Genomic DNA, 14922 nt, shown 5'->3' with positions numbered 1-14922 from the left:
ATGTGCAAAGATTCTGAAATGCAATACAAAATGAGAAGATGGTGGTGGAGTTCTTTTGGTCCTCCTCATCCCTCCTGCACAGGGAAAAATACAACAAATAACAGGAATTAGAAACCACCAAGGTTTCTAACAGGACAGAGAAGAGCAGGCTCAGGGGATCTCATCAATGTGCATAAATGCCTGAAGGGAGGGTGCAAAGAGGATGGAGTCAGACTCTTTTCAGTGGTGCCCAGTAACAAGACCAGAGGCAATGGGCACAAGTGGAAAGACAGAAAGCTCCCCCTGAACATCAGGAAACACTTTCTTACTGTGAGTGTTACCAAGAATTAGCACAGGTTGTCCAGAGAGGCTGCAGTCTCCATCCTTGGAGATACTCAAACTTCGAATATCATAGAATGGTTTGGGTTGGAAGGGACCTTAAAGACCACCTAGTTCCAACCCCCCTGCCATGGGCAGGGACACCTCCCACTAGACCAGGCTGCTCAAAGCCCCATCCAGCCTGGCCTTGAACACTTCCAGGGATGGAGCATCCACAGCTTCTCTGGGCAACCTGTTCCAGTGTCTCACCACCCTCACAGTAAAGAATTTCTTCCTGATATCCAATCTAAATCTCCCCTCTTTCAGTTTGAAGCCATTACCCCGTGTCCTATAGTCCTGGGCAACCTGCTCTAGGTGGCTCTGCTTGAGCAGGGGAGTGGAACCAGATGACCTCCAGAGGTCCCTTCCAACCTTAACCACTCTCTAAAAAAAAAAAAAACCAAACCACTTTCATTCATTTTCCAACTATCCAGTCATCTTCCACCAAACAACCTCTATGGCTAGAACTGTGGGCTCATCAGGCTCTGCAATACCACATGCTTTAGTCTTTGAGAACCCAACACCTTGTGCTGGATAGTACAAAATCACCCAGAACAGAGATAAGTACAGATCAGCTCACATGTTTCGGGTAAGACAGGGATCACCCTTTACTCTGTTAAAAAGCATAAAGAAAAAGGATTTATTTGTTTATTCGAGGATAAACAGGATTGCAAGAGTTAAACAAAACAAATACACGCCTTTCACAGGTACCTGAAACATTGCTTTGGCCTCAGCAGCTCCTTGAAATTTTGCATTTTTTCCAAGATCTGCCTCAATCAATCAAGCTGAAGCGTAATCCAGGCACTGGTAGTCATACTGAAACGTAACCACGTGGCCTACTCAAGAGAACAGCACATAGCATGAGCCTTTAGGTCCAATGTAACACATCTGTACTATGTCCTCTGGATATAACTTACTAAACACATGCTATAGAGCAACTACATAACTCTGCAGGGTGAGACGTCAACTCATAATGCTGTAATAAACTAGTATTTCCTAGATGGTGTTTTCCAAGATTCGTTCATTATAACACTTTACTTTTATCTCCAGAAAAACGTTATGATTGCTAGACAAAATCTAGAATATAAACAATCTTCAAAGTCCTGATTGTCTTTCCTGGTCCCCCTTATTCATTAATTTTCACTAAATGCACACTGTACCATCTGTCTCAGTAGGAAAAGGCACTCACTGAGGCCACTCTCAAAGTCACCAAATCACGTGCTGGGCAAACTGGCTGCTGCCAGCAGCAACTTTTGTGAAATGCAGATGCTGTTCCTTACAAATATAATGTTTTTGGAATTCACTGAGCTTCTCAAGTAGGACTAGGATCTTCAATCAAACAGTATTATTAAAAAAAAAAAGAAAACAACAACAACAAAAACCCCAAAACAACAAAAAAACCCCAAACCACACAACAAAAAAAATGCAACCTAAACACACCCGCTAAGCCAGGAATAACTGAGACACACACATTTACAGAAATCATGCTTGCACTACATGATATAAAGTAAAAATGACAAAATAATGTAGTTTTCTTACCACATTCAAATGTCAAAAGACAGACTCATCCCCATGTTTCTTCCCATTCTTCTCTCCACCATGCCCCCACCATCCCAGGCTTTATGCTCAGAAAGAGTGGTGGGGATTGAAGCTGGAAACCTGATAAACCCAAACTTATGTGCAGGAAGTATTCTTTTGGATGCTAAATAAGGGTTAACAAAATTAAAACAATGCAAAGCTGGGAATTTTTAAACTCAATGACCCCTTGAATCAAGGGGATCAAAATAAGAAAGGCAAAGGTAACTCACCTTGTCCACCAAAAGTTTTTCTGCTTGCTTCTTGGTAGGCTTCTCAAGACCAATCATGCCAAAACATCTGCAAACTTAACTTTGTATTCTCAAGAGCTGGGCTGTAACAACTCACAGAAGTATCTGTGAAGCCAGCATTATATTTTGTCTAGGAACAGTTGAAGTCACACTTCTATTTTTGAAAGGTTCTGAAGGAATTACATGTTCATTCATGCTAACAGAAAAATCGTATTCTAGATGGAAATGAAGCAAGTCCATGCATCCAAGGGAAGGGAAAGAAAAAAAGTCAGGTCTTGACATCAATTTTCTTGAAACAAAATTAACCACAACAGCCATTCTGATGGAGAAACCAGGGGAAACAACTTCACAATCTTTTGGACATTTTGGGCTCATGAGAACAGCTTTATTTTCCCCTAGAATCATAAGCATCTGAAATTATTTGTATTAGTCTGTGGAGCAGCAGAATTATTTCTAATTCCATCAACAGAAGACCTTTGCAAATTGTTAGTCCTAATGGTGTAAAGCAGGAAATTTGGAGACCTCACATAACCCAGCTCTGAAGTAGAATAAACACTTAAAAAATAATTCAGACCCCCAGCGCTTCTGAAAAGTCCTGGCACAAGAAGATAGGCGATTGCACTTCATCCTTAAAAAGATGCAGCCCCAAGGTCTACAGTTCTGGTTCCCCTACTATGGATACCCCCAGCGTCACTACCGACCATTCAGATAAGTAGTTTTTCACATTCACTCAATACTTTTATATTCTGCTACAGATTTAGACATCATGACTCAGCAAATAGATTCTTCACAGACATTAAATAGTTTAAACATAATTGGTTGAAAAAGTAGTTTTCAATAAGAAGAAAAAAAAAAAAGAACTAAGTGCACAAGAATGCTGTTGGTTACCTCAAAACCTGAAAATATGTGAGGAGTTTCTGGAACTCTCTGGTTAGCCTACATCAAAACGCCATTCAGTTCCCTCGCTACACTTCCTAAAAGCAGGATAGGCTCATCCAATGCTCCTGCAGTAAGTTAATATTTTGGGGAAAAAAACTTCCTGAACAAGAGGTGCAGCACCACTGCCTCCAGACAGTTCTTGACACTCTTGAGGCATTAAAACCACAATTTTGCCACTGAACAAGTTATCACTGATTCTCAGCGTGTCACTTAAGTTCTCTCTTTTTCAATTCCCTCTCTGGTAAGTTGATTTTGATTACTGAACTTTCAAAACCAAAAATATATATATATATATACACAAAAAATAATTAAACAAATAAGCCATATAAAAATTGTCCAGAAGTCCCTGAGAGAGGTTGGTTGGCTGAAAATAAATGTGATTTTGCCAGCATCAAAAAGACATGCACGGAGTTCCCAACTTTACTTTCAGAAACTTCAGAAATCTTCAGTAGAGTTTTGTACCTCAAGAAGTTGGTTTGAATCCAGGAAATTCCCTGATAGAAAATTTCTGGCCAGACAATAACCTGGCACGCCATCATTATTTAGAATCATAGAATTAGAATCATAGAATTGTTGAGGTTGGAAGGGACCTTTAAGATCATCGAGTCCAACCTTTAGCCTACCCTGACAAGAGCCACTTCTAAACCATGTCCCTCAGTGCCCCATCTACCCTTTTTTTAAACACCTCCAGAGATGGTGAATCCACCACCTCCCTGGGCAGCCTATTCCAATGTTTAATAACCCTTTCAGTGAAAAAATGTCTCCTAATATCTAATCTAAACCTCCCCTGACGTAACTTGAACCCGTTTCCCCTCGTCCTATCACTTGTCACCAGGGAGAAGAGGTCAGCCCCCATCTCTCTACAACCTCCTTTCAGGTAGTTGTAGAGGGTGATAAGGTCTCCCCTCAGCCTCCTCTTTTCCAGGCTAAACAACCCCAGCTCCCTCAGTCGTTCTTCATAAGGTTTGTCCTCCAGGCCCCTCACCAGCTTTGTAGCCCTTCTCTGGACACGCTCCAACACCTCAATGTCCTTCTTGTAGCGAGGGGCCCAAAACTGAACGCAGTACTCGAGGTGGGGCCTCACCAGTGCCGAGTACAGGGGGAGGATCACTTCCCTAGTCCGGCTCACCACACTATTCCTGATACAGGCTAGGATGCTGTTGGCCTTCTTGGCCACCTGGGCACACTGCTGGCTCATATTCAGCCGGCTGTCAACCAACACTCCCAAGTCCTTTTCTGTCGAGCTGCTTTCAAGCCATTCTGCCCCAATCCTGTAGCGCTGCATGGGGTTGTTGTGACCCAAGTGCAGGACCTGGCACTTGGCCTTGTTGAACCTCATACCATTGGTCTCAGCCCATCGGTCCAGCCTGTCCAGATCCCTCTGCAGAGCCAACCTACCCTCAAGCAGATCAACACGCCCGCCCAGTTTAGTGTCATCTGCGAACTTACTGAGGGTGCATTCAATCCCTTCATCCAGATCATTGATAAAGATATTAAAGAGAACCGGCCCCAGCACCAAGCCCTGGGGGACACCACTGGACACCAACTGGATTTAACTCCATTTACCACCACTCTCTGGGCATGGCCATCCAGCCAGTTTTTTACCCAGCGAAGAGTACACCTGTCCAGGCCATGAGCAGCCAGTTTCTCCAGGAGAATGCTGTGGGAAACAGTGTCAAAAGCTTTGCAAAAATCCAAGTAGATAACATCCACAGCTTTTCCCTCATCCACTAAGTGGGTCACCTTATCATAGAAGGATATTAGGTTTGATAGGCATGACCTGCCCTTCACAAACCCATGCTGACTGGGCCTGATCACCCTGTTCTCCTGCATGTGCCGTGTAATGGCACTGAGGAGGATCTGTTCCATGACCTTCCCAGGCACCGAGTTCAGACTGACTGGCCTGTAGTTCCCCGGATCCTCCTTCTGGCCCTTCTTGTGGATGGGTGTCACATTTGCTAACCTCCAGTCAGCTGGGACCTCCCCGGTTGTCCAGGACTGCTCATAAATGATACCAAGTGGCCTGGCGAGCACCTCCGCCAGCTCTTTCAATACCCTTGGGTGGATCCCATCCGGCCCCATAGATTTGTGCACCTCCAGGTGCTGAAGTAGGTCCCTCACCATTTCCCTTTGGATTAGAGGGGCTTCATTCTGCTCCCCATCCCTGTCTTCTAGTTCAGGGGTCTGGGTGCTCAGGGAACAACTGGTCCTACTGCTGAAGACTGAGGCAAAGACTGCATTAAGTACCTCAGCCTTTTCCTCATCCTTGGTCACTATGTTGCCGGCCCCATCTACTAGAGGACAGAGATAATCCTTAGTCCTCTTCCTACTGCTAATATATTTATAGAAGCTTTTTTTGTTGTCCTTGACAACAGAAGCCAGGTTTAGCTCCAGCTGGGCTTTGGCCCTCCTGATTTTTTCCCTACATAGCTTAACTACCTCTTTGTAGTCGTCTTGAGTGGCCTGCCCTTCCTTCCAGAGGCCATAGATCCTCTTTTTTTCCCCGAAGTTGCAACACTAGCTCCCTGTTTAGCCAGGCCGGCCTTTTTCCCCCGACGGCTTGTCTTCTGGCACATGGGGACAGCCTGCTCCTGCGCCTTTAAGACTTCCTTCTTGAAAATCATCCAGGCTTCCTGGGCTCCTTTGCCCTGGAGGACTGCCTCCCAGGGGACTTTGTCAACCAGGCTCCTGAAAAGCCCAAAGTCCGCCCTCCAGAAGTCCAAGGTAGCAGTTCTGCTGACCCCTCTCCTTGCTTCTCGCAGAATTGAAAACTCTATCATTTCATGGTCACTGTTCCCAAGACAGCCTCCAACCTTCACATCCCCCACAAGACCTTCCCTATTTACAAACAACAGATCCAAGATTTCCCAACAAATCCAAGATTTCCCCATCTTTCACTCCTCTGGTGCTCCTCTAAGTTCATACTGACAAAGAGCAGCTGCAACCTGAGAAAAGCCGCAGCACTAACGGCAGGGACAGACGGCACATTCCCCAGAAACGTGTTATCACTGAAGACACGGCAGCCCAGCAGTACAAGGCACAAGCGAGATAAGCGCTGGATTTTCTCTGACCACCGCCTCCTCACAAACTGAAACCACTTGCACAGGCAAAGGAGAATCAGAGCATCCCACCCAGAAGCTACATGAAACGCACGGAAGAGAGGCGCAGCTCCTCTGCGAGGATGACAGCTGAGATTAAAGATCTTTTACATCTGTTTTTCCTATCGTGCACAACAGGAGCTCTGTTCGAAGAGCTGTGCAAAGGCCTCCATGCGCCTGTGCCTGGACTGCTGCCATACTTGACCCTGCAAATCACTGATGATAAAACAGCAGAGTACAACACTGCTAAGATTACAGACTCGCCTGGTTTTCCCACTAGATCAACACACTATCACCACCCTGCAGGCTTTCTCAACAAGGAAGCTGCGACCCCAGCTCATGCCAGCAACGAGAAACTGCACCTTCCAACATCCTCTCCTTGGTAACTAAAGCCATCCTCATCTACATCTAGCCACAGTGGCAATTTGGAAAGAGTTGAGTTTTCTAGGAGCCAGACAGCTTATTATTCCTCCTGGAGACTGTGAGGCCAGGGGCAACAGCACAGTAGACATTCTGCTACATGAGAGCCTTCAAACCATGGGTACCTCACAGGACTTGCAGTCAAAAAGCTGCTGGGTGGCCAGCACCTGGTGACAGTTCTTTCCTTTCGATTCGTGTTTTGTGAAGGGGCATCAAAATACTTCAGAAGCGTTCACCGACCAACTGCTGTCAAGCGCCACAGAAACCGTGTGGCCACAAACGAGGAATGATGTGAATGCCAAAGCCTCGCAGCCTTCAAATTTGATGTATATTTAGAAATTCTGTGTTAAACCATAAAATTAAAAAACCCTGAGCCCTGCGGGTCTCCTAGCAGCAAGACCCAGCTTTGTTGGTTGGGGCCAGCAGGGATTTGATCCTGAGGACCGACACTCTTCCTTGTTGCTGCCTCTGTGGAAAGATTAGATTTGTCGGAGAGCCTCTGCGACTCCGTGTCTCTGTGGGAACTCCTAAGGGGAAAATTAGGGTCTCCTCAGAACTGACAGGAAAATTTAAGACTTCCTCGAAGAAGAAAAGAAGCAAGGCAGAAGAAATCCAAGGGAAGAAGTGGAACTATTCCTAACAATCATGATAATTGCAGTTTTGTAAGTTAGGCTGGCTAGATGCCCAGAATGGGTAAACAACCCCAAACCAGTTTAACTGACAAGCATATTACAGTTTGCATGGCCCTGGAGCAAAGCAAAATAACTTCCAACTTTTCAAAAATCTTAGCTACAGGTTTTCCTCCATCCCTACTTTTTTTATTTGTGTAAATTAATAAACCTATACTCTAAGACAGTGGTGAAGTTTGCTCTTTCTGACAGTAATCATGAGGTTTAGACACCCAGCTGTCAGTAAAAGCAAGTGGGAAATAAATTTTGCTTAGATCTAAATTTTTTAAATCCCTTGTTTTAAATACATTCATGATACGTATACAGGTAATTGTACACACAAAACACGTAACGTGCAGTCTTTACCCGTATATTCTGCATGGACAACTTACCCAATAAGTTTACAAGGTTTTGCCAATCTTAAGCGTTTTAACCACATTCTTTTCAGTAAGTTGTTTTGGGTTTTTTATTAACATTTTACTAAGATGTCACTCTATTATTACCTTTGCATCAAAAGAACTCTAAGCTCAACTTTATCCCCCTGTCATACTGACTCAACATTGTTCGAGGAATTCAACGCTTGTGATGATTGGAAGCATTTATAAAACTGCGAAACAGGGCCTGCTGGCACAGCTTCAGGATCTTCACTTTGAAGATTCTTGGTCCAAGATTATATGTAATGGGGAAACTTTCACAAGCGATTCTAAGAACTCTGAGGGTAGATACCGGGTATCCTGTAATTGATGTCCTGCACTGTAAACCAAAAAAATAATATTTTTTTTTAAACAGAAGATGGAACAATGCAATAATTTTGCATTGCTATTTGATCTGCCCAGGCTTTTCCTGCCTAGAAAGAGTTAATCTGAACATTAGTTTTCTTTCTTTAGCAGGAACTATGCATTCCCTGATCAAATTGCATGAAAACACAAAACAATAAAAAATGGTCTCCCTCAGATTTACCGAAGCAAGGGGCAGGAGCCACATGAAAGAGGAGCCCCTGAAGGGCTGGGCACAATACCCTTTCCCTGCCTTTCGGATCAGTACTGTATCCAGCCACGTATTTAACACCCTTCATCCCTCTCTGCTGTGTTGCCTTTATCCAACAGCAACCTTGAAGCAGAACTTTACCCATGCTCAGAATAGCTCTTCAGGAGGACATGTAAAACCGTTCACCATCTGAAGAGGTCAGCAATACCTGGAAAAGGAACACAGAGGCACCGGAGGACGCCTGCCACCCTTCCAGCTTGACCTACCCGGAGCTGCTACTATCCAGCGTTGAAGATCCTAAGGCATTTAGGCTCATCTGCCGTTCACATGTACGTGAAGTAGGTCATGAGCAACGCTGGCTACAATCTGCCCCAAATTATGTTTACTACCTAATTTTATTAAGTTTATCTTTCTTAATGATCATTTTGTATCAGGAGAGAATAAGCAGTCCCTCGGGATCCTGTTCTGTTTCTCTTTGGGCCTTTTTAGTTTGTTAGTTTCTCAGCCCTTGATGTCAGCTCCCCACGTACATGGAATCATATAAATCACAATTTTATCTAATCCGCATCTTTTCTAATAAAAAGAAAGCCTATTTCTCTCTTAGCATTACGTCAGTATTCCTCTTTGAAGTCCCACGGAGCTGCATCCGTTTCATACCAGAGTACAAAAATGACCGGAGCACAGCAATCTTTTGGTCCCCTCCATTCAAACCCTTTTGTTCCTTTTGCCATTATCCATCTTTCCCACAAATCCAGCTTGACGCCTACTAACACAATGCACAGCACGCTGGCTCGGGACTCACTGTTTACGCTGCTCTTGACGCTTCTCTTTTCCCTGCCCCCTACCACCTCAGTGCTTTATTTATTCTTCTGACTTGTGCCAAACACTGAAGTCATAGCCTGAGTTTTCAGTTTACTCACATCCCTACCTCATTTTCTTATTCTATAGCTGCCTCCTCCCTTCCCTCATAAACACGATCAGGTCTGAATTAGGTCAGTCTTCATACCTGCTGTGTATTTACATAATGGACAACTGTAGTTTATTTTCTTTTCCCCGCTCTCACTAAAACCTGGCAGCTCTCAATGCTCAGTCCTTGTGCCTTTGCACATCATCTGGGAAAGTCTGGACTTCGCAGCAACATGGGGGTTAAGAAATATGAAGCTTATTTTGGCTCTGTTTTGATTCTGACTCCTAGCAGCCAACTTGCCTCTTTCAAAATGTCATTTTTCAACAAAACCCACAGGCTTTAAGACTTTAATTCATCCCAAAACTACATGCAGATGAGCAGGCTCCAGCCAGCTCTCACTTGCTATGAAGCCAACATGCTAATAGAGCTCCATCTTTGCTTTCAAAACCTCATGACAGGCTAATTAATTTAATAGTCCAGACTTCTCTTTGGTTAGCTTCAGTTCCCTTCCCAGAAAGCTTCCCCTAGCTCTTTATAATGTCTTGAAACTGGTTTTCACTATCTCAAACTGTTACTGTTCTTGACAGTCAGTCTTGGGATTTTCCATGTACCAACCTTTTCCATCACCAAGGCAAGCCAGACGCTATTGGGAGAGAAGAAGGAAAAATAAGGAGTGACAGATCCCTTTGGTAAGTCCCCAATACCTCCAAAACCCGGTAAATAGGACATTATTCTGCTGACAATAACACCCTCAGAACAGGTACAGGGACGCAAGATAGCAGGCTACATGTCTAACCACAGTACCATGGGGCAAGGGCAAACTTTCTGAACCTTGTTTATCAACCACCAATCAAGTTTGAGAGCATTGGCTTGGGTGAAACACTCCGAAGTGCATCTGTCTCCTCTAGTTACTGCAAAAACTTATGTGCTACTTTACCACTTTTCTCTTTTATATATATATATTTATTTAGCTATCTATATATTATTTTTTTTAATACTGGAAGCACTGGAAGGTAGGAGCAGTCTCTTTTTCCCACAGACTATGGCATTTTACGTTCAGTACGAGAACTGGTTAGAAATTCAGTGAAGTCCTCAGAAGCTGCACTGTTTCCCTCTAAATTCACTACTACTGATACTGAATCCTTCACTGAGAACACCTAGAAAGTCCATGCAGGCAGGTTTTAGACAGCAGGAATCAACTTTATCCCCTCTGTAATAAAAGTGACTGTAGTAATTTTCAAACTACAGACACAGTGAAACATCTGTGGGAGTTAAAAAAAAAAGCACACTAAAGATCAGTGAAGTCACGGGAAACTTAAGTCCACAAGAAGGCTGCTACGTATTTCTGCTTCTAAATAGAAACAAGATTCTTTGAAAAAATCTCAATATGCCCCCACTCAGGGTCACACAGAACAGCTCAGAGCTGATGAGAGGATGCAGCTCTAGTGGCCACCATCACCAGATGATGCCATCCACAATAGCATAATATAAGGCAGCATACTTGCAGGTAGTTTAACAAAATAATTTAAATGCCTTTCATAGGCATTTATCAACAGGGTTTATTTCCTTGCCATCCTTGCAAAAGGGCAAGAAACCAAGAGGGTTTATTACAATACTGATTGGTTCCTTGATTTTTGCACAGATTCTGGTATTTGTAGGTCTTCTCTTGGAATAGGGCAGTATCTCATCTTGTCTGAGTACAAATGGAATAAATCTAAACATACTTAGAGGTCTTTGGCACAGTAAGCTATTTTTTCAATGGGAAGTAAAAAACACGTTTTTACCAAATTCAGGACACTATGGAAGAACATGAGGGTTCTCTATTTGCATTGAAATCAACCATCTTAATACAGTCTGTCCTCTTCTGCTCAGAAGACTCTTACTGAGTTGTGAGAAAAAAAAAACAAACACATCAGAGCCTCAACTTAGTCTTAAAATACTATCTTTTTCTATATTACTATCTAAAAGATCCAAGACAAAATTTCTCATGTTTAGTCTCAGTCCAAGACCAATTTCTAAAGTCTAGCTTTCTTCTTTCATCACTTGGGCTTTTTTATTGAAATGGAATTTAGAGGGAAGAAGGGGGCCACCACAGCCATTTTATAGTAGTAACTGTATGAGCTGGCACACTATTTTTAAGAACCCAAGGTGCCTCTATCATGTCCTCACAATTTATAGGGACAACCACCTACCACATTTTGGACAAAATCTGGTTGATGAAGCAATTTCTATGCTATTGAAAAAGCCTCAGCCAAAAATCTGTCCTATGTTACCACTGCATCTTTCAACTCCTTAACTTTGTTTCCAAATCACATTTTTGGGGGTCTTTCAGAAAATAGCAGGTATTTCTGAAATGACTGATCTCTGAAGAAAAAAAAACAAAAACAAAACACCTCAACAAACAAGCACAATTTTGGAGTATACCATTTGTGAGTTAGAGAGAAGAGTGAGCTCTCAGTGCTGAGGACTTTTTGTCCAGACGGTGGTTGTCAGACCACACTTCAAGAAGAGAGGCCAAGAACTCCACAGTGTATATCCCCTGGAAACAAATCCTGCTTGCTCATCTACACAGGCTGTGGCAACTGTTGGCCAAGGGCAGGGTTGGGCTGGGCAAGCAGAACATGGAGCAGGCCCCCCCACCTGCAGCAAAGCCCATCTCCCTGTCTGATTTCTCAGTTCCAGCACAGTGAACAATTTTGGTAACAGATGGCAGTAAATCCAGGAGCACTTGAATTTTCTGAAATAATCCACCAACACATACTGGAGTAAGAAAGAGCGAGCTGCTCCAGACTACGAAGTACCAAAGCAGTCCTGCATGGGGCAGACCTACCTTCTGACAGGCATGAAGAAAGATATTTTCTTCGCAGCTCCCCTCCCTAGAGGTCCTCAGCATATAATTCACTTGATAAGCCATGCATTAAAGAAGGTGCAGGGAGAACAGCACCTGGATCTAAAGAAGGCTCATTTAGTTGAAACTCAGCAACAACTCCACTTTCAGCCCCCAGGGAGGAAAAGTCAGTGTAGATTGTCATTCACAAAATAAATCAATCTACAGAATAAAAATTGGCTTTTCCACCCAGTCTTACCAACAGCAGTCAATAGTTTTACATAGAGCATGTGTGCTTTCTTACATGGAAGCGTCATGGCTATGCTCCAAACTACTGGTTCCATAGGAGCTATACAGAGAGGTTCCCACGGCCAACAACACCTTGGGGACTTGAAAGGAAGCTACAGGAATTCTTTGCTATTTAGAAATGCGCTCCCTTCTCTTCAAGGGAAGGCACAAAGGAGAGAGGTTCCCATGCAAAGTAACATGGGTAAGGTTGCGCTGTTAGACTTTTTGAAGCCACATCTCACCCAGCTTCCTGAAACTGCCTTGAATCCCTGCTGAATCTTGCCCTCACTGGATCTTCATGCAAGGCACAGAGCTTTGAGTTTACACTCATTTAATTGGGCTCAATGTCTAAATATTTTGAGCATTGCTTGGGGAACAGCAAAGGAAACCTGGCAGCAAGAAGTTGAGAAAAAGGGAAGAAAAAAATCAAGGCTCTGACCCTTTGAGAAATCAGGGAACCAAACAAGCACCCTACTGATCCTGCAAAGTTTAAGGGATTTCTATCAACAGGCATCAAAACCCGGTTCCTAAAACTCATGTATAATCTCCAAAATAAAGCCCCGGCTGCTTCCCACCAAACGCATCAATTTCTGCCTAGATCACATAGAACTGACATGCTTAGAATGGAAGCCATAATTAATAGTGTTTCAACAAAACAATACATGGGAATTTAGCCATGTCTCTGCTCAATTGAAAGGGAAGTCCTACAGCTAAAAATCTCAGCCTTCCTCTTGGGGACAACAGAACAATGAATCTTGCTGCAGAATGACATATTCCAGGCAATTACAAGAGCTTCAGACCTCAAAGCCACACTCTGAGCATGACTGGAACATAAATAGATTAGCAATTGCTAAGGATTGCTCTCCTCCTGATTTGGAAAGCATGTTCCCACTTCGCTTTTGTAGCCTGTAATGATGTACAACCATTCTTTTAACAAGAAAAGCCATTTCACATTTTTATAAATATCCCAAATGCTTCATGTTACCCTTAGTTACCCTTCACCCCTCTGTTCTCTACACTGCAGACGACTAAATGGAGTCATGTTTTCCAGTACATTACAGTCTTGCCTTAAGCAGAGTAAACCCCATACCACTTCCTTCACTTGCATCACCCTCCAGGCAGGTAGAGGAAAGATACGACTTGTTTTGCCCTGGAGCCCTGGTCAAAACCACTCCTCTCTGATCAGCAGTCTTCAGAGTCAAAGGGACGTGGCAAGGGATGATTCTAGGTTCTGCAGTAAATTCTGTGAACATTAAATGATAACCTATGGCTCTCTGAAAGTGCTTTACAAAGCAAGTAGCATCTCTAAGTCTGATGCATTGAATGGGAAAGCGTCAGAGCAGCACAGAACTGCAAAGCTATTTGTAGAAGGTCACCCAGCAGTTTATTATCAGAGCTATAAGTAAAACCCAGATGTCTCTACCACGGTTCTTCAGGCAGCCTTGCCTTTCTATCTCAAGCTGCCCCCTGCCCTCCCACCTCCCCCCCCAAAAAAAGGAAACCCAAACAACCCCAAACCCCCATTTCCATCAGAGCAGGCTGAGCTAGGTGCACTGTAGTCCTTCACACTGTCTACCAGCTGGTGTAGGTAGCTCACTTCTTCGAATGCTGACTTTTCTGATCTCTGTTCTGAGAGCAGGAGTAAATGCGCTTTGCAGTACTGGGTATCCAGTCTGAAGGCTGTTAATGCCAGTGGGGAATTAACTGCCTACAAGTAGGCACCACAATGCTCTGCTTTTACAGATCTTCAAAAGTCTTTTACAAGTCTTCAAAATTATGAAGGCACCACTGCTTTTACAGATCTAACCTGAAGGTCCCTACATAATTTTGAAGACTTAATTCATGGACCTTGCAAACCCATGCTGGTCACACGAATACTTTTAATCATCTGGCCAAGGCATCCATTACTCTGAATTGCTAAATGCCTGCTATTCTTATTGACCTTTAAGATCAGCACAGGTACAGAGGTTCTATGTGTATCAGACTGTGATTCCACAGTATTTAACATGAGAGATACAAGTCACAACACCCTGAACAGTAGTACAAATTTCAATGACATCTGGAACACACAACCACCCTTCTGTCAAATCAGTGACATGTGACATAGATACGGCATTTATGCCAACTATGGGAAAACAAACGATACCCAACTGTCATAAAGCTTATAAAAATATTTGAGCACATATTTAAATAAGTTTATGCGGCTACATCGTCTTGTTCTGACACCAGGAGCTCTAAAACTGGATTTAGTATCTAACTGAAAAACAGGCTCAAGGACCAATATATCACTGCTTGGTTTTGTGCCTGCCCTGCAAAAGCTGAACATTTAAAATCTTTATTTGCTTCGATAATGAAGAAGAAACCTCTCTTCATAAATCATAATTGGTGTTGTCCCACTGGCAATGTGGTGTCTAGTTCAGTAAGGTTTTTATCCCAGAGCCGAAGTACAAGAAGTTTTGAAGATTGCAGTGTAATAGCACTAGCTTCCTGTAGAGCCTTGAGCTATATCCTTTTAAAAATCCGTACTTAATTTGGTAACACTGAAGAAAGGTACAAACTTCAACAGTGACAAAGATTAGAAATACTTGCCTTCATGATAAATCAG

Source organism: Larus michahellis, chromosome 2 (assembly GCF_964199755.1).
Source record: "Larus michahellis chromosome 2, bLarMic1.1, whole genome shotgun sequence".
Lineage (NCBI taxonomy): Eukaryota > Metazoa > Chordata > Aves > Charadriiformes > Laridae > Larus > Larus michahellis.
This window is presented reverse-complemented; position numbering follows the sequence as displayed.